The 19,098-nt window shown below is 46.4% G+C and overlaps 1 long non-coding RNA gene across 5 annotated transcripts in view; it reads right to left on the bottom strand.

Annotated features, from left to right (window-relative positions):
- LOC105663212 (uncharacterized) overlaps nt 1–19,098 on the bottom strand; it is a 241,852-nt gene that overhangs the window by 216,823 nt on the left and 5,931 nt on the right. For 2 of the 5 annotated variants that reach the window (XR_013037653.1, XR_013037652.1), the window contains exons 4-5: nt 18,276–18,371; nt 6,910–6,984 (exon numbers count right to left, since the gene is read on the bottom strand). This is a non-coding gene — a long non-coding RNA (uncharacterized LOC105663212). Of the gene's footprint in view, nt 1–6,477; nt 6,985–13,931; nt 14,047–18,275; nt 18,372–19,098 lie in introns of those variants that run through there. The other 3 variants (XR_013037650.1, XR_013037651.1, XR_001096675.2) reach the window with 3 other exon arrangements.

Genomic DNA, 19,098 nt, shown 5'->3' with positions numbered 1-19,098 from the left:
TCGAAATGCTATTTTTCAATCGAACGATCCGCAAAGCGGCGTTTAAGCGAATCAAAGCGTTGGTTGGTGGCGAAACGAGGGTACGTCTGTCGGTAAGGATTGAAAAGAAGTTCCGCGAGGGCATTAAGTCACCGTCCGGGGTAATTTATCGCGCGACGAGCTGCAACCCTTACCGCACTGTTTCTTCCCTTGCCTCGCGAAGGGTGTGTCGCTGACAAGCCTTGCTTCTAATGAAAGCTCACCCTTAGGGGGCTAGGTTATACCTCCGTGGCTTCTCGCGTCCCCCAAGACGCGACGATCGCTCACAGAACGTCCATTATTTACGCGCGGCTCGATTTTATTCACCCCTTTTTCTCATCGACCAATCCGCATAATGAACGATTCTTTCCTCGGCTTACGTCGTTGATCCGCTCGCGGTCCGCTTACCCGATGCTATTTACGATATCAACTCGTTAAATATGAAACGTTCCTCATCTCTTTCCGTGCAATCTATAAAAGAGGTATGTACCAAGTATATTATCTACACGCTTCGCTCGTTTCAGTAAACTTTACGGCTCGACATTTGTCAAATTTTATTCTTGCCAACCCGATATTAATATTCAACTGTACAGCTATAATTCCCGAAGTACAAGCACGTAACCCAGATGCTCTATCGAATCCCAGAAGATTGGTTTAACGATAAAACACAGAAGTAAATATCGATAAAATAGAGATTCGAAGATTGGAGCAGCTTTTACCGTGAGAAATACTCGAGACTAAACGGTAAACGTTTGATACGATGCTTCTTCTTCGAATATCGCGTACTATCGCGGGTCAGTGCAGCTTAAACGATCGGCGTTTACGCAATAAATTTCGAGCGATCGCGTTCTAGTAGGAGTTTCTCATCGTTCGGTAGCAACGGTATCGTCACTTCGTTCCGCTTGATTCACCGTTCCAAGTACTCGTCGCTAATTGCCCGATTTGTTCGGAATCTTAGCCAGTCTTGTCCTCGAGTGACTCGATATCGAGCCCAAGATGAAACCGCGAGGTGATCGCTTTTTGCAAGGGAACTCACAAGCCTCTCTTATCTTTATAGATCCAGTTCTACTCGGACAACGCTGCTTTTGGCTACCGGGCACTCCTCTTTTTCCCCCGTCCAATATATACTGGGTGTATATCTTAATTCGAGGGACACATCTTCAAAGATGATTACGGCAATTAACTTGGTACTTAATTGACCGGCTCGAAATAGTTGTGGCTAATTAAGATTTAACATTTTTAACTAATGATGCGATTTGCTACTTTGTATCATTAGCGGAATTTCTCCTGGTACTTCGAACCCTTTCTTCCCTATTAAAATATTGTCGATTAGCTACTATCGTATCGGCCGATTGATAAGTTCCAAGTGATCGGGGTGGAGTCATTTGCGACTTCGGTTTTTAGAGGAATATTGTCAGCCTGCATGCAAGTCCATGTAAAAGTATAACGCCGAGAAGCAATGCAATGCGTGACGATACACGTGGAAATTCAAAACGTGAAAGTCCAACGCAGACACGTATCGCTACAACATAATCAGTAACATACTTTAATTTCCAAATCACCTACGCCTTCTCAATTTATCAGAAAATACAACATCAGTCGTTGCGATTTTAATAAACTCGAGTAGCAGTGTTACGTATAAAAAGCGCGTTAACAAATTCCATTTGTTGGGTTACACCGAGTATGTACAATTGGTTCGGTTAACGTCTGCGCCATAAACTGTGGCACAGCGTGTAACGTTCGCGCGAAATGTCGCCACGCACTTTGTATTACACTTATCTGGTTAACGCGGAACATCGTGCCGGGGAGCCGCTTTTAATTACGCCATTTGTCGGGGGACCAAGAATCGTCCGTGGTTTCTAATGCGCCTCCTTCCAGCTGGAATGTGGACGAGAAGGTGGCGCGCTCGTATAAATATGATAAGAATCGGTCGTTTCTTATCCGTGGCAAGCCAGTTTCCCTTAACGCCTGTTTCTTGCTGAATTTTGATTCCCTATAATGATTCACGGCTACCGATTTCACGGTTTCGTGGTCTGGCTAATGGCGCCACTTTACGGACTAGTCTGTCTGATCAACCTATACGTACACTTAGATCCTTCGATAGATTCTGTTTAAACGATTTCAACCGGTGATTTTACCTGGTAACTGCTTCTAAACCTCTCTCGCATTTGGACATCGATTTTTAAATCTTACCATATCGTATTTTCATATACGCGAAAGTCTTCGATACGTTATAAACCTATCGAATCCTGATGGCGCGACTGTACGTTCAAGTAATGTAATAGAGATACGAAAGCTCAGAGTGAAGAGGTTAGAGAAATTTCACGATCGACCGATTCCGCGATATTCGCGCATTCCATCGACGAGGAACGGCAAGAGTTCCTCGATTTAATTTCTCGATCGAGTCATTCGATTCGTTGCATCGACGAAAGCGCGAGGCCGGCAGTCTCGTAAAGTATCGGCTCGGTGAGCGATGACACGATTCCGGTTTTCCTCTCGCCTTTACACCGCGCAAATCGAACAACCCCGTTAAACCGGCCCGGAGTTCTCGCTAATACGCGAATTCCCTGAGCTGTTGCCGGTGCTGTTCAACAACCGTGTACATCGATACGGGGACAATAATCATAAAGCCTCGCGATAACGAGGGGAAACGTTCAGCCAAAGGAGGAAAGCTCGAAGAAAAACAGGATAATCCATAACGTACGCACCATCAAAGTGTACGAGTCGATTCGGAACACCGGATGAATGAGATATCTCTCTACGCGGAATTACTCTTCCGGTTCGATCAATTTAATCATCGTTCCAGCATCGATATCGCTCTCGGATGAACGAGCCCCGTTGTTTCTAGTAGTACGCGATTAAATAATCGTGTTAATGTCGCAACTTCCTCGATTTCGCCGATTCACCATTGATTAGAACCGGTCGGAACAGAGGAACGTTGTTCGAACGACGAATGAAAATTATGTCAGCTCAGGCCTGTAATAAGGGGACACTTTTAGGACACGAGCGGAGTAGGAAACAACCAGTTTATTGTGACGTTTCCGGGTAAACTTGCGTTCGATTATTCAGCAACGTTTCACGCTATTCGACGTTGCATAATTGAAGAAACTTGTACACCGAGCTGCGACGAGATAAACGTTTCACCCGTAGGAAAATCGCTTGTCACTCCGATGGCTAAATATCTCGACACAACTTACTTTGCGCCAACTATGGGCATCCTGGTCTTCGCTTCCGTTAGCCATTGAACAACGTGGATGTCAGAGTGGTCGATTATTTGCATACGCGTAGCTGTTCGTTACTAATAAATTTAATTACGAGGAAACCTCGGAAGATTAAAATTTTAGGAATTCAAAAATGTCCAAATTTTGGCTACTTCAACCGAGCGATTCTTGTACAAATATAAATAAAGTATCGGTAAAATTTTGGAAGAAAAATATTCTTAGAGGGTCAAAACCGTATTTATTCGACGATTTAAAATCTTCCTTCGCGCGTTCGTACACCGTCCGTAAAGCATCCCCGACAGCAATGGCAGACGATAATTAAGTTCCAACGAGGAGTTTTGCGGAGAAGTTCCTCTCTGTCTTTCGAACCTTTATCTCCCGACAGCATCCTCCTTCCTTTTCCTCCCTCTGCCTCGTGTACCGGCTTTTCCCCAGGAGTGGTCGCTCCGTGGGATGATTGTTACGAAAGGATTTGCGGTAATCCTCGATCTAATTTGCATGCTGATGGTAATGGATGTGTATCTTCCCCTTATTCCTCCGGTTCCTTTTTTCGTAGCTCCTCCGCCCAATCCGTAGCACGAAAGGCCGCACTCGCGCGCGCAAACGACGACACGTTCGAGAAGAAAGCAGCTGGTTGGACAGCCTTGTCTCAAGGTTAGTCGCACCTGTCCCTCGAAAGCGCCGTTTCTCGATAAACTTTGAAAAAGGATCCACATTCGATGGAGCGAACGAACCGTCCATGGTGATCGCGTGACCGACCCGGTTCTTCTCGATCTGCAATTAGGGTCCCGACTTTGGGACCCCGTCTCTTCGAAAACGACGAGCTTGATATACGATACTTTAATGTGTCGCGATCGGACGATTAAGACGCCCAGAAATTCGGTCACCACTTACGGCGCAACCAAATTATGTGGATCGGGATAATCCGTCGTGGAATCCGATCAAAAGCCGCTCTGAAATTTCCATTTGGATATACTGCCAATTTTCGTGCATTTGTAGATGCGTATCTTGTAAAATATGCCATTTGCTGTGTCAACTTTGGCAATCTTATGTTTATGCGTTATTCATTACTTCTTATCTTATTATGGCATCGAATGTCCACCATTTTTCTTTCTGATCATAATCTTGTAATTATATATTAATTATGACTATTCGTGTGCAATCAGAAATTCAAGCATTGTTTCAGTGAGAATGAATCTACGTACCGGATGGAAGAAGACTTTTTACTCTAGGCATCAAACCCAGCTCCTAGACTTTAGGAACAGAGTCTTTGTTTCTTGATCTAACCAATGTAACTGTTCACCCTAGCTGACAACATGTAAGCTTGACAATTTATATTTCAATCGCAGTTGCATTTCTTCCCATGTGCTACCAACACCTATTTTGGTAATGGAGCAGCATTTTCATGTTTTCCTGCAGCCCACAAGTTAGCTTTTGTCGTACAAAGTTAATCCGAAGGAACAGGTGGTAGCAGCGATTGGCCCGATGCAAGGACGTGGTCAAAGACGTTAGGAATAAACTGGTCGGCTCTATCCTGGAGGATCGGTCAGCGGACGGTATAAGGCATAAGGGAACCGATGCTCGGCGTACAGCAACCGATCGCGTGCAGGAGAACCGAGGCTACCACTCGAGGCGGAGCATGAACCAGTGGACAAAATAGGAAGACGAGGAAGAACGCCCACCATGATCCCGTAGGCCTATCGGAGTCGACGCCGATGGAAAAAGAACTCGACTGTTAACAAGATGGTGCTCACTCTCGACACAGTGGCGTGCTCGCAGCAAACGTGGTCTCTCTTCGTGGTCTCTTTCCTTCGAGGACGCGACCGACTGGCGCCTTTCCTTCTCTTCTCCTCTATCACCGTCTCTCTCCATTTCTTTCTCTTTTTCTCCCTCTATGTCCACCCTCTTTCAATATGGCCGACTTCCCTCACCCTTCCGTCGACCTTCTAACCAAAGCACCTTGGCGCTTCCTGTCTCTCCGGCCCTTTTACTCCGACACCTAACTTTTGGCCCACTTGCTTTTCGAGCATTCGTGTAATCGGCCAAACAACACTTTGTTCGAACATTATCGAGTACACGCCGCTCGTAGATAGCTGGCCCTTACGAGCCCGCTACCATCACTTTCTTACAGGGATTCTAACTACTTTTTAACCCGATAAACACCGATTGCGATATAGAAACGCGGATAATCGGTAGTTACCGGTGGGTTAACCTAGAACGGAATCGCTAAGGCTCTACACGGTAAGACTTTGAGATTTTAGGACACTGCTTTAACTCACCCTCATATACCTATGGACATATAAATTTCGTATACATGCATTTGTAATAATATCGCAACGTGAGTCACCCTGTTTCAAAGAGATTAATTTCAGTCACTCTTTTCTAATCTTATCTAGAAAAGGAGCCGACTTTGTACAGAAAGGGTCTCACGCACTCGGTCGTAATTTAAGGATCAATTTTTATAGCAGTGGCAGGCGCAACAACCACTTTTGTCCGAGGTCTCGAAAGGTCTCGTGAATGGCCGTGCGAAAGAGTTGTTAAAAATCTGCGGGCACTTCGACCGCCATTTGTTTCGTCGCCATTTCACCCCGAGCAGAAAGGGGGGGAAAATATTCCGTTCGTGTCGTTATTGATATCAGCGCGTCGTTCTCGTGATATTTTTGCACCGGCGAATATCAGGTGGCTCGCTCGGTTACCCGATACGTATTATCAGGCGGCGGCCAGTCGCATGTGAACGTTGTAACGATTACACGATAGGTTTAAAGGTTGAGAAACACGACATCTGAACATTTATAAGTGGGTCACGATATCTGTATCGGCTTGCAGAACGCGGACGTGGAAGAGATTAGGGCTGTGCTGTAATCTTAGCCTCGACTTTTCCGCTTAATGGCCACGCTGTACAACATCGAAGAATGTTCGCGTGCGATTTTACTCGCTAATAAAACAGGGGCTAAAAAAACTAGGAATTCCGCTAGGAGACCGTCTCGTCGACGCGAAACTTGCCGATTACTCGAGATTAGCTGTAGGGGGTTATTTGTACCCCTCTAGTCGAGCGTAATTGAGAAAGGAAATCGCTTTCAGCCACGACTTTGACCGCCCAGCCGACTAACTTAACCGCTATCCAACCTACGCAATCGCGTGTACTGTAATTTTCAATTATCGTCAGAAACTGAGCATACTTGACGATAATTTAACGACGGATAAAGTACGCTGCTTAACCTTTGAACGATGAAAAATGGGTTCCTTGATGCTCCTTATAAAACAGTCAGTCAGTAGCAAGGTGCCTTGTAAACTTTTTAACAATTTTTTTATTATTTTTACGAAATATATTGTACACGTTACGAGTACATGTAGGGGATGAATTTTACACATTTTCTGTTCTGTGTATTCGATGCGAATTTCTCAGAAATGTAATCGTCTTTCATTTATCGTCTATGAGTTAAGGGAGTATAGTTTAGCCAATTTTCAAATTCATAAATAATGGACCTTGGATGCCTATAAGGGGTGGGTTCACGCGTAGACCTTCGTGGAAATTGCTTTATATCACAGCGGAAAATACGAGTGGAGGGCACTTGCAATTTCCTCTAAATGGCACAACACCTTCTATACGTCCGCGATATCATCACTCTTTATGTTTCTGAACTACTTTATGGCATTTAGTTTGACTCACCACTTGTCGATCGATGGCTTCCAGGGTCGATCGTCACTCAAGGTCGCATCGTTTGAAATTTTAGATCTTCGAATTCTGAAATTCAAATCATGTGATTACCAAGAGCACTCGATAAAAATATTTTAAATAATTTATTCCTATTGCATTATAAACACACATCCCTATATCTCTACATTAAAGTATTCCTACATTATCCTATAATATTCAGATGATCGGATACCCAGATTCTTCAGGTCCAAAATAATTGTGTTCCATAAAGGAAAGGTTCTGAAGTAATTTAATGTACAGTGGAAGTCAGGAGAAACTAGTCGGTCAGGCTGATGCAGAAGAACGGGTGCAGAGAAGAACAATTAACCATCGATCGTTTGGACGGCGATGAAGCATTCCGTTCGCGGCGAACACGGGCGGTCCCGATATCTTTGAACGAGAAGGAAGATCGTTTGGTTCGGTGAACGGCGCTAAAGGGTGGACGCAGGGCGCCGTGGAATTTATTGGCGCGTTTCAGGCTTCTAAATGTAAACGAAAATCTGTAACGCCCGGCGTGGCCGGCGAGGCGTGCACGGGAACGCAGTGTCCTCCCCTAAAAGGGCGCCTATCCTGTCGATGAAGAAGAAGAAGAAGAAGAGGCAGAAGAGAGAGGCGGGTGACTGGCGATCGAATTTAAAGGGGGCCGCTGATCGACCAACAAGTGGTGGCGGCTCCTTCAAAGGATCTTTCCACCTTGCTCTTTCGCTTCTGGCCTTCTGTTACTCGTCTCCCTCCGCTATTTCTGTCTCGTTTCTTCTCTCATGGTCGAACGACAATCGGGTCGCCGCGGTATTTTCTCCTAAAATGCCCACACCTCTCTCTCTCTTTCTGTCCGCTGAGAGTCTCTCCCATTAGATTAGATGTTCACTGCGGGATGCCGCGGCGCACGAAAAAGAGGATCGCCGTCTAACCTCGACACGAACGCGAAACGAACGAACGAAGAGAAACAGGGAGAAAAAGGAACGACACGAAGCCCGCGACAACGCTACTCTCGCTTAATGACGTGCCGCTCTTCTAGGTCCGACCATGTCGCTTCGCTACTTCTTTGCGCGGCAAACAACGGTCGACTTGGCTACTTTTGAATTGAAAATTCTGTGAGAAAAACCGGAGGGGACTGTTCTTTACCATTAGAACGCTAGATGAACAGCTACCGCATCGTTAAGACTTTGTACATTTTGTATCCTTAGAACGATGTTAATGATCGTATCGCTTCGAATAAATTGATCTCGCGGTATCGTAACGTTAACGAACTTCGCACGAACCTTACTCCGCAGGAAACCGATTCGAAAACAAACGTCGAACAAGTGACGACTATAAACGAAGAGAAATGACAGAAACTGTCTAGCTCGTTGGTAAGGGGTTGTCATAAATTGTAGGCCGTTGCCATTAGCAGGGTATTTAGCGATAACGCGAGCGTGAAGGGTAGGAGGGCGTAAAAGGTACAACGCCAATTGCGTAGGTACGCGGGGTCGCGGGTCCGCCTACATCTGTTGGCTCCATATAATCGTTTATACGGGCGAGCCAGCTGATGCCGGCCCCTGCCATATAACCAACTTGTATGCAAATTATATTCATGCAATGGGATCTCGTACGATTACGTAGCCGGTACCCGGGCGCGAGTTTACAGCGGCAACACGCGTATAAACCTCCGCCGGATAGATAGCCGTGTTTCCGTACCGGTGTAAGTGAACCTCGCCAGGCCGAGTGTTGAAACTCGCGCGCGTGCTCGCGCGTGTGGTGTGTTGTGTTGTGTTTGCACGCCCGGTGGACGCGCGTACCTACCTACGTGTGGCTACGAACGCCAAAACGGTGTTGCTGTCTCTCGTTATGCGAGCACACGCCGTTCGCCCACGGAATAGTATCTGGCCAGTGTTCAATTATGTACCAGGCCCGCCGCTTACCAGTAATTTCCCGAATACCGGCGATAATCGCTGTTATTATCATAGCTAGCTGCTACCTTCACCCCCTCCAACGACTAACCTTCCCCCACGCCCTTTATCGTTGCTTTCCTCGTGTCGTTCGCGTTATTGCTATATCGGGGGGCCACGCTACCTTCCTACGTTAATTGGACGAGATCGTGTTACGGTTTAATTGTCCCCACTCTTAATTATAGCGTGTGTACGGGGCTTGGTTGTCGCGCTGTAAATTATCTCCGACCGTTTACGCGCCAACTATCATCGCCTGCGTCGGAAATCGACTACGAAATTCCAAAGCGTAATTGCTCTTTAACTCTTGAACGATGGATCACTAATAGCCACGATTTTTATACTCTCCGTGTCCTTCAAATATTTGAATCGTATCATATCTCTCTGCGTTGCAATTGCAATCAGCGTAAACGTCTCCGTGAATATGATAATATAACAATAGGCTTGTGCGACGAATAGCACGTAAAGGCGTAAATTGTCAGTTCCCTCTGAATCATAAACTATTTTGCAACATCTGAAAGTATTTCAGAGTTCTAAAGAGCCGGGCGCATTCTGGTAATTCGAGAGAAAAATAGCCTGTTAGGTTCGTCGAGCGAAGGAGCTCCGAATTATTCAGCGTCGTCTCTAATAGGGGAATATGTCAAAGTTATCGAGCGTTACATTCCTGTTATGACGGAGAACGATTTTCATTGGAACCATTTTGCTATTTTAATGTATGACGATCGTTAAAGACAGGACAGTGGTACCTCGTGTAAAAATGACACGGTGGAAAAGGAACATGAAAATTATTAATATATCGCAGTAACCGTGTGCCAACTTGGCTCTGACTTTAACACGTTCACTACCGTATCAAACGCTGACGATAAACAAATTATAGTGGAAGTTTGATATCAATTTTCTTAAGGGTCTTTTTATTTACGCGGAAATAAGAGCGGCTAAATTTGTTGGAAGCAGGAATTGTTTATCAAGTTTCTACTTAGCGCGAACAGTTTAAACGGATACAGAAGCGTGTAGTACAAAACGCAACGATGGATCCACGTCACAGCAATTTCTAAGATTACAACCGCGTTTAACCGCGAATACACGCCACCTGCTAATACCGCCTGAGGAAACTGCAGTCTTGCAGATCGTCGGATCTGTCGTATTGTTGCGGGATTTTGTCGTGAACGCATCTACCTCGTCTGAATTAATTCTCGACGTACAACATCCTCGCAAAACTCGACTCCTGTGCTTGGAACGGAAGGGGTTCTCCTCGTAATAGCGTTAATATCGCTTATGTAAAATATTTGCTAATCTCGAAATTTTATTCGGTAACCATGAAACAGGATCCAAGGGGTCAGAAGGGGTTGTCGAAATATCCACGCGATGAGGTCGAAAAATTCCATCGATTCCGCAGGGTGTTCGCTAATGCGTCTCCGTTTTCCGCGTCGCAGGATCCGCGATGCTAATTGGATGGAGGTCGCCAGCACAGAAGATAATGGATATTAATTACCGCGTCTTACTTTCCACGGCATTAAACATTTTCTTGAAGACGGGTGGACGGGTGGGTGTTCGCGTCGCACGGGGGTGTTGAAGAGGTAAGAGGGATGGGGTTGCGGGTACCATCCCTCATTGTTAGCCCCTTTAAAAAGACGCCGTCCCCCGTTAAGTATAATAAGTACGAAGTCTACCGCCTCGTCTTCTCGTTCTGTCTCCCTGTCTTTTCGCTGGCTGGCCCCTCTCTCTTTCTCTCTCGTGTCTCCTTATAATCCATCTAAATTTTAAGAGCGGATCAGCGAATCCCCCGGAAAACTTTGCCACGGAGTTGCCGCGGTAATCCATTTAAATAATTCCCGTCGAGGCAACAGAGCGAAAGGGTTCTTCTTCCGCGTTCGGTGCCGATCGTACTCTCTTTCCTTACTTCCACCCTTGTCATTTTCAAGCCGGCCCTTCGAGTGCTCGCTGACTCCTCCTCGGCATCCAGTCGCGACAAAAGTCACGAGAAACCTTCACCGATATCACGCTATCCATTTACAGAACTCTTTTGTTAACTGCGTAAACAAAGACGCATCGCTGGCTAATTTCTATAGGTTTTCTTCGCGACTTCCGATGGAACTCTCTCGTCGCCATCAACGATAAATTATTTCTCTTATGAATTGATAATCCTCTTGGCTGATACTCTGGTGATCCGTAATAATTATAGAATACTGGCATTGTCGCGATCTTCGTTTATCTGAAAAGCTTCGAGTCTTAGATCAGTGTTAATATATGAAAAGGTTCTTATGGTACACTTCAATTTTTTCAAATGTATTTATACCCAAGATATTTTTATTACTATTAATTATAATTACCAATAGTATTTGTCTGAGACCAACAATCATCCACAAATTCAACAAGTAAGAAGAAGTATTTCAGTCCTCAGCAACAATTATTAAAGAACCTTTCTATCGTTCAAAGCGATTGCCCCTGTGGACCCATCAGGGTTAAGTCGTTACAACGTGGAAACGGCACCAAATAAAGGGACCGCGATTCATTTGTCTAGCGAATGTATACGGCTCGTTTCGCATTCTGTCTCTAATGGATCGCGACTTGCGGGACGAACAAAGTTGTCAGCAATGCGCTAACGCGCCGCTGGTTCAAAGAGATCGCGAAGCGTGGCATCTTCTCTAGGAAGGCTCGATAACTCATCGAGACCTCTGCCCTTGCAACCGAGCATCACCGCGAACCCCGCTAAAATGATTAATGAACAAACGCGAAACGTACTCGGATTAGCATCGACCAACGTGCCACGAAGCTTGTTTCAGCGCGCAACTTGTAACAAAGATTCTTTCCATCAGTCATCGAGATATTTCTAGAGCGTTTAATAGTCTGGACACGAGCTAGGAAATGCCGGGGACAAAGCTCGGGATGTTAGGAACGTTGATGTTGCTTCTGGTGAACCAATGACTTCAACTGTTTAATGTTACCGATTTGCAGAGCTTGAAGGGTTACTGTAACATAGCACGGGAACTCAAGAATTTTAGTTCTATGAATTTGGAAAGGGTTCATCGACAGCATCGAGTAATAACCAGTGCTGTTGAATGCAACACTAAAAGTTTCCAACATCAGCAAGTAGAATCGAATGTCGCGTACAAGGGTTATTGCACCTTGTAGCGCTATACAGGAACTCAAAAATTCCGGTTCTATGAATTTGGAAGTGGTCCATCGATTCTACCGACCGATAGTAGATATCGTATCAGAGTGGCGGTAGAAATTTTTACACCGCGTACTACAGTTATTACACCTTTGAATGCTGCGCGCTATCAAAAACGAGTGTGTAAACGACGAATGTTGAGACACAACGAATTGGAATTCTGAAACGAAACGTGCAAAAATAAAATGGCAAATGTTCAAAGAACTCGCTGCGCCAAAACGTCGATTCATTTATAGCTCGCATAAACGCGATTAATCTATCGATTAATCTTTAACGGGTTACACAGAAGATACACGACTGAAGAGCGGATCGCGATCACGTGACATTCCTCAGACAAATTTCACGGGCTCTCGGAGCGTCGTCGTTTGATCTCGGAGTATCCCTAATCCCAGAAGCAGGCCCGGCAATTCGTCGACGCCTCGTTCCCGCGCACGTTCCTCTACCTGACTTCTAACCTCTGCTGTGCAAGCCAAAGCCCTGCTTGATGGATGGGCCGACGTCTCGTAAAATATACTCGCGTTCCCAACGAACGAGGAACGAGCTCACTCGAGCGTCGCGGTGCTAGTTTACGTCGCGACGACAGGCATGCGCCAGCGCGGACCATTCGAAATAAAAGTGCTCGTCGTAGTGATGAGATCAAGCGCCGTTCACGATGGCGAATAATCAAAGCAACGGGTACCAAAGAGATCTCTTCCGCCGATTAATCATCGATCAAATATAAATCATAAGCTCTCGACGAGCTTAAGGGTCCCAGGTTAGCCGAGCGGAGACCACGCGGATTAAAGGACAAGGCGGTTGCAAAGCTCGCGACGATCCCCGAATCAAGTCCATCGCTAGAAGCGAGTTCACAGGCCGAGACAACCGCATTCCTCGTCAACCAGAGAGACCAAGAGGCGTCGTCGTTTGGCTGCCTCGTCGACGAGACTATTCCCGTCCGCGTGGTCCCATGAATCTTTTTCACCGTCGAGCCAACGACAAGAGAACTTCCCGAGCCGTCGTTTCAGCGAGCCGGGCGCAAAGATACGCGTTTCGGTAGACGGGCCGTCGATGATTTGTTATCGAGGCGTGCCTCGAAGGCGTAAGCGCGTTGCACGCTCGATCTACGCGCGAAAAACACGCGACGCCGAAGGTGAATCCTCGCTTAGCGTCGTTTCGACGCCCCTCGATGCGCTTTCTGCCGTCTCACCGTCGCTCAAACGAGTTACACCAACGTTTGTCGTCCGCTGAAAACGCGTCGCGACACAGACACGTGTTTCGTACCGTTCGTACACCGCGTTCCAACCAACGACAAGTCTCTTTGGGAATGGCGCGTGCTTTCATCGGCGATGTTCGCCTCGAGAATTCGCCGCGATTCTTTGATGTACGAATATACCTGCTTAGGATCGATCAGAGAGCATCTAACGTGTTGAGAAACGAGACGAACGCGAATACAGATGTTAACAAGATGCAATTTACGCGGTGCTGTGGCGAAACAAAAGGAACGTCGACAATGAGATGCTAGTGTTAGATGGCATCATGGTTTTAGGAGTCGTTAATTGTTACTTTTGCTCGTCTATCTGGCAATTAATACTATCGAACTGCTAACACTATAACACAAGCTAGCTTTGAAAAATTAATTTCTTTGAGCCTGAACGTTGTAAGTAACTTCATGGAGAGTGTACGATACGTTCTTTGAAAGTGTCTGGTCTATTTGCTATCATCTTTGCAACGATAAGGGTTTACTTCGTACTTAACGAGAAGCCTGTCGTCAAGCTATAAGGGTGGTATTTGACCACGATGCCATCGTAAGCCACAACCGCGACCCCTGTCCTCGAGGATTTGCCGCGAAAACCCTTCTCGGTTTCGTAGGTGATCAGTCACCGGTACCCTCGGATCCGTCCGGGAACAAACAAACTTACCACGTAAGCTTGACCGGAACTTGCTGAAGATCGCAAACGACGCGTCGAAACCTTGACGAATTCGATGTCGGAAGCTATCGTCTCTAATGGCGACTTCGTGACCCCTTGAACGCCTCTGAAAATTCACGGAAGTCTTTTAAGCAACAATGAAATAGAAAAGGGTAACGCGATCCTTGGAGAGAACCATCATTGTTGCGCGCATAGCGATATCGTTTCAACATCGTCAAAAAACTCGTTTCAGTCGTAAATCCGAGTGTACGTCTCTTATTTATAGTACTGGACGGTGTTCTCGCGTAATCCAAGCGAGAGTTCAGACTATGACGAACGATTCGAGTTTATCACAGTCGCACGGTCGGCGAACTGGCTAATTTTTAATCGAGCAAGCCACGGTATACGAGGTCAGATCGTTTTCAACGCGAGAGGAAACAAGAAAGGAGGAAAGAAAGAAAGAAAGAAAGAAAGTTTGAGAGTAGCGATCACGAGACGAGGGGTTCGCGAGGAGGCTACCCGATACCGCGCCACTTAATGCCGGTGGCTCGAAATTAATTAAACTTTTGCGTTGGTTCCCGGAGCGATGGCGGAAGAAGGTGGAAATAAAACGTTGATGACACGGCAAGCCCGGTTCCGCAAAGCCCGACCCCAACGGCCGACACCATCGTCGTTCCTTAATGGGAAAAAGGTAAACGAATTCTCACGCTGTTCCCATCGGTCTGATAAAATAAAACGGACTGCCCTTCCTTTTCATTCGGCGCCAACGAGCGAAGAACGAGGGAGGTAAACACGAACCACCACGATAACGGAAAAGAAGATTGCCTCGTGTCTCTTTTATTCCTCCAGAAGAAATTTGCAACCGTGTCAAAATCGACACCCTTTAAACTTTCCCTCGTCTTCGTTCGCAATTATGTTTGCCAGAAAAGAACGATAATAGAAGAAGATATCTTGCTGAGGAAATTTAATTGGAGTACCGGTGAACGAGCTTTATTATATGTTTACATAAGACTGAATTGATAGATAATATTAAGAGACGAAGTAATTTGTTGAAGGATACGTGAGAAAGGGGTGGACGAAGAATGGAAACCGCTACTTTACGGGAGAACGAGTTTACTAATGAGAACATCGGATCAGTGATTATATTTCCTTTCAATTAGAACACGCGGGTTCAATTCCTTGGGACCAGCATCGAGTGTCTGAAATAAAACAGGAAATGAAATGTTGTTCCGACGCTGTGAGAAGCTTCCCTGTATCGAACCGAAGAAAATTGTTCTCAACGGTTAAGAACCTCGTGCAGGCAGTCACCGGTCACGCACACCGCGTTCAACGACAACGCTACGCAACTCGAGATATTATTCCACAAAGCACTGACCTCCGAAGTTTCTGGCGGTTCTAAAACCGAAAGACCCTCGAGAGTAACATCTCGCAAGCTCGTTCGTCTTTCGGTTTGGCACGGTGGAAAATCCGCGGTGAGATCACTCCGCGACGACACGTGGACCCTGAATTTATACCCGAGAAACAAGCGTGCTCATTATCGTCTCGTATGCCTCTATAATTATCGGGACATCGCTCCGCGCGTACAAGTAGGACTCTCGCGAAGTCTACGGGGGCCTTTCCGGTTATTCAATCGCGTGCGCGCGAGTCACACGGCAGTTCAAAGTGATGCATATTTATAGGTTCGTTAGCCGAAGAAAGGAAACGAAAGAAGCGGCGAAAAGTCCGCGACTCTCTTCTACCCTCTTGCGCTGCCGCTACCCTTCGTCGCCGATTCGAATGCTCTTTTTCCCCTTTCTCCGAAGCGTGTCTGCGATTTGGCCGAACCAACTACGAAACCAGTCGGCACGTTTACCGTGGCACTTCCGTTCCGGGAAGCCCGAGGAACGTCATACTCCGAGCACGTGCTCTGCGCGCGCGATAGATTTCAAGAACGATTACGCGTAATCGTGAGACCGCTTCGAGGAAATTGTTCGCGGTTTCTTGCGCTACACCAGCAGATAAGAGAAAAACGGTAGGCAGAAGCCGAGATACTTTGCGCGTGCTGCCTTTCCTTTAACGAACACCGAGGAGATAACGTTAGATAAATCGAGATGGTTAGATTCGTTGCGATTAAAAATTAGGGACTCGAGGTTTACCGACGCAAAAAGTTATTCTGCACTATTCTCCAAAAAGAAGTAACGTAACCGAAGGTCCGAATTACAAAAAAGTACTTTAGCTCCTAAATCTATCATGATCGCCTTCAAAGGTCCAAATTCTTCGTTCTCGATTGGATCCTTTCGATCGGTCCACCGCAAAAGCGGTCGAACAGAGGTACGTAAAATAATACACCCGAAGCGGGGGAAGAGTTTTTATTTTGTTTCGAGGGGGAAGAAAGGAGAAATCGACTAACGACGGTACAACGTGGCGCCACCTCGACGGCGGTAGCAGCCAACAACGGGTGTAAAAAGCGAAGAAATCGAGAGTGTCGCGGATGGTTGGACGAAGAGACACGGTCAGAGGGATGTGGAAAGAGGGAACAGGCTATAAAACAATTGACGCACACGGGGAATCAAGAAGCATCCGGTAAACCTGTTTTCTACTTCGCCAGCCACCATCGAAAAACGAACCAAGAAATTCGAAGAAACGAATTAAAGAGTCTCTGTTCACGACGTGTTCTCGCCGTTTAGGGCGCCACAGTCCGAAGATAAGCTAGGTGCAAAAGACGTCCTTAACTCGTGAAAATTAATAAAACAAAATCGGTTAAAATCCGTGGATTACGCGGTACGGGAAATATAGGAAGGTTTATTGAACGGAATAAGAGGGATAAAGGTTCCGCTCGCGCGGTTTTCATCCGCGAGATGCGTGTCGTTACAAAGAAGTCTCTTGGAAGGAGTCCGGATCTCATAAAACTCGGGCATCTCGTCACCGAAGGGGGCAAACACAATCGCGGCGAGCAATTTTTGCGACGGTTCGACGATGACTCCTCTTTTCGCCTCCCTCGTGGCTTCCGCGCTGACGCGTCCTTATTCTCTAAATTGTTCCCATTCGAGGATGAGCCGGTGGTTCGTCCCTGAAAGGCTCGTTCGCGCTTATAAATCTCAGCCTGGAGCGGTGGCGTCGCCGAGAAAGAACGATTCGAATGGAACGACGAGAGAGAGGGACAGACCGAAGAGATTATAGGATAGAAAGAAGACGATAAACGCGATAGAAGGAAGGGGGAAGCGTTTCCCACAAAGCGTTCCACCCGCCTCTTTGCCGCTGCAAACCACATCTTTATGGAGTCAGCTCTGATCCGCGAGACGCGGGAAGCAGAAAAGAAAGGGCGAGTTGGAGGACAGGGGGAGAGAAACGGCGTGAGCGAGGACCCGTCCTCGGAATTCCTAATTCTACGAAACCGTCCAAGAATTCCCGAAAGGTTCCATTCACCAGCTTGGGCCCGGGCATATCATTAGCACCGTTTCCAGGTACTCCAGGGGCCCGTGTCCTCGCTTGAATGGTGGGTTTACTGACTCGACTACTCGCTCTCCCTCTCTGCCTCTACTCTTTCTTTTCGATGTACTCCCTAACTCTTTCCTTTCCAAGCAACGATTCTTTCTGTTCTCAGTTTCCAACGGAACGTTCATTCGATAATCACATAATTATCGACTACGTCTCTATTCCGTACACTCAACGTTCGCTCGAAATCTGATCGTTCTTGATTTTCACTCTCTTTTCTTAACTTTCAAATCGTATCATATTTCAAGGCTTTCGACCATAACGAGACTGGACTAATTAAATCGGTGTTTACGGATCTGGTCCGCTGACAAAATTTTTCAAAGGTCGATGAAGAAGCGAAGGTTCGACGACGGTGTCGTCGAGGTGCTTGAACGGCCAAGAACATTTGCGCGACACGAAACGAGGCCTGTTCATTTTTTCGTCGAGCGTGTTACACGTCTCGAGCGTGGTCGAACGAGAACGAACGAGAAAGCGTAGCACGGTGGTCGTCGAGTGGGCGGTTTTGTTCGAACGAGACCCGCCGGTTTTACAGTGTACGTCGTTTCTGGCCAGGTTCAGAAGATGCAATGAACGAGCCTCAGGTAAGAGCACAGGTACATACCGAATCCACGACGACGACGACGACGACAAGGGAACCCTGCTGCTGAATGGCCAGACGAGGACCTCGTTAACTATGGCCTTGGCGCCGTTCGAGATGCCCGCTTTGATATCGCGCCTGAAAACTTTCAACCGGCTCGTGGCCGTTCTCTCACCTTTTTACTTCCAGAGAAACCAAGTTTTACCGCTGATCGATCGAATCAACCATCCTACTGTTTCTCGATCTCTCTTAACTCGCGATATAATTTCTTTTTAAATGCTCTGCTAACACTTGTATAGATTTACCGATATCTCTATGAGCGATGAGCAGCCGATGGAGATGCTAGCAGACATTTGGGATGCTTTTCCTTTCTGTAGAGAGCCGGCAGATTATGCAAGACGCTGAAACAGATAAATAAATTTAGTCGAAAGATCTAGATTTGGATATTTCAGAATGTACATATAGAAAAAAATTTGTTCATACTAAATCAGAGAGTACGAAACGAGCAGCGTGTCCGCACAGGCTGGACTCGAAAAGGGATCATTTTATATTTGGCATCGAGGCAATCGAATTGCTCGGATATTTGTATCGTTCGTTGGCTATCTGGCTGTATCGGAGGTAAATCGATGGACGTACACGGGCTCCATTTGCTCTATATTTGCTCAATGAGTTTCGAAATCTCCATTCAACTCGTTTCGAACGCGGATAGCTCGAGAACGGTTGAATGATCGATGTCGTGGGTGGTCAACAGCAGCCGAGGACAGCAGTGTGAACGAGTCCAGTGTTCGATGACTCGTTTATGTAGGTCGTTATCAGCTTACACGCGAATATCCGAATGACCCGAGACCCGATACTCGGACAAAAACCATTTATTGTACCCGGTCGTTTATGAATTCGTCGGCCCGAACCAACGATGATACCGACCGATAAGAGCGAACGAGCCGAGTCGAATTAAACGATCGCGTATAAGATCGAGGACGGTAGAAAGCCACAGAGAAAAATGACCGATAATGTTTAACAACCATATTCAATTTTTACTCAAACGATAAGATCATGAAAAGGTATCAGGGTACATAAAATTCAATTCACGTGCAACAATGTCTGGCAAATTACCACTTAACAAAATTA

The sequence above is a fragment of the Megachile rotundata genome, chromosome 3 (genome assembly GCF_050947335.1).
Source record: "Megachile rotundata isolate GNS110a chromosome 3, iyMegRotu1, whole genome shotgun sequence".
Lineage (NCBI taxonomy): Eukaryota > Metazoa > Arthropoda > Insecta > Hymenoptera > Megachilidae > Megachile > Megachile rotundata.
Note: the sequence above shows the minus strand (reverse complement) of the source record. Positions and strands in the feature narration are given on the sequence as shown.